The sequence below is a fragment of the Melopsittacus undulatus genome, chromosome 16 (assembly GCF_012275295.1).
Source record: "Melopsittacus undulatus isolate bMelUnd1 chromosome 16, bMelUnd1.mat.Z, whole genome shotgun sequence".
Classification (NCBI taxonomy): Eukaryota; Metazoa; Chordata; class Aves; order Psittaciformes; family Psittaculidae; genus Melopsittacus; species Melopsittacus undulatus.
In genome coordinates this window covers 4,786,587-4,788,212 of record NC_047542.1, presented here as the reverse complement: position 1 = coordinate 4,788,212, position 1,626 = coordinate 4,786,587, and positions in this window count along the sequence as shown.

Here is a 1,626-nt window from a genome sequence, read left to right as displayed (position 1 = left end):
CATCAGAGTCCTTCCTTGCTAGTGTTGAACTGAAGTCAAGGACATCGCTAACCATGGTGGGTTTTATTCATCCCATTCGTCCCAGTTACAGGGGGAAAGAGGGAAGGGACCCATGGAAGGAGCATCTCCAGAAGGTGTTTGCTCTGTGTGCCATGGGTGACAACACTAGGTGGTGGAGGATGGAAGCCATCTGGCCTGGGGCTGGCTGAGAGCCCCTGAGGGATGGGAATTGGGAATATGGGGCTTCATATTACCATCAGTTCCTGTGTGATGTACTCTAGGTTACCCTGCTCTTGCAGGGGGTGGGACTGGATGATCTTTCGAGGTTCCTTTCAACCCTTGCGATTCTGTGATATATCACCATATTTTACCATGTATCACCATATATACCATATATCACCATCTCCTGGTGATGCCTTGGTGGACATGGGGGTTTCGCAGCAGGGCTCTTGCCTTGTTTCCCTCCTGCCCAGGCTGGTGGTGCTGCAGGTGGTGCTGCACCACCGGGACCCCTGGCTCAGGGAGAGCAGCAGGGGATGGGCAAAGTCTTCAAAGGGAAAGTCTTCAATTTACGTTCTACCATTTCCACCTATTGCAAAACCAAGGGGGGGTTTCTCAGCAAGAGGGATGTGGGGCAGCTGCTTTCCAGAGCAAAGCACCGGGAAACAGCATCCATGGACCATTGATGCCCATAGACCTCCTGCTGCCATTTTGGGTTAGAATTACTGCACTTTGATAAAACAGCTTCCCCCTCCCACCCCATCTCTTCCTGTTTTAACAAATGAGATGGCGACTTCCCGAATAGCTCTGCAGCTCCAAGGTTTCCATGACGATGGCATCGTTCAGCTGCAGCATCGGCTTCATCCCCCAGGCCTGAAAGGGGAGAATGGGAGTGGATGGAGGTGGGGGGGGGATGGTGGTATCTCTGTGAGGGTTTTTGGGTGGTGTCACTGGCATCACCCCCAGCCCCTTACTGGGGGCACCAGGACAACACATCCCAGTAAATCCTATCAAGGTAAATAAGTTGAACCACAAATTAAGCAGCTTGGAGACTGATTGCAGAGGCTCGGGCAGGGAGCGTGGGGCTCGGGGCTGTCTCAGGCCCTTTTTGGAGCTCTTGGAAGGGCCAATCCCTCCCCTGACAAACAGCTTTCCACAGCTGAGAACCCCCCACCTTGCTTTAGAGGTGAGGAAACTGAGGCACAACCACACTTGAGGCCCCTCACACAGTGCTCCCAACCCCACCACAACCCCAAGCCCAGAGCTGTTGTGGAGTTTGGGTGGGTTATTTCTTCTCTCCCTTTGCCATGTCTCGCTGCAGCTCACCAGGTCTGGCCCATGGAGGAAGCAAAAAAGGCACCTGCAGAAGTCCCAGCTGAAAGCCTGCAAAGAACAACTCCAGGTTGGGAAAGCAATTCCTTGAGACACTATTTGGAGTTTTATTGGCAACAAGGCTCTGCCTTTCACATGCTCAACCCTGGCCTCGCAGCCCTGCTGCCTTTTCCCACTGGGAGCAGCAATGGAACGCGGAGGGACCGGGAAGCTCTGTGCTCTGGTGACAGCCCACATGGCCTGGATCTGTCCCCAGCCCTCCATCAGGATGTGGCCAGCAGGAAGAACGCAGCT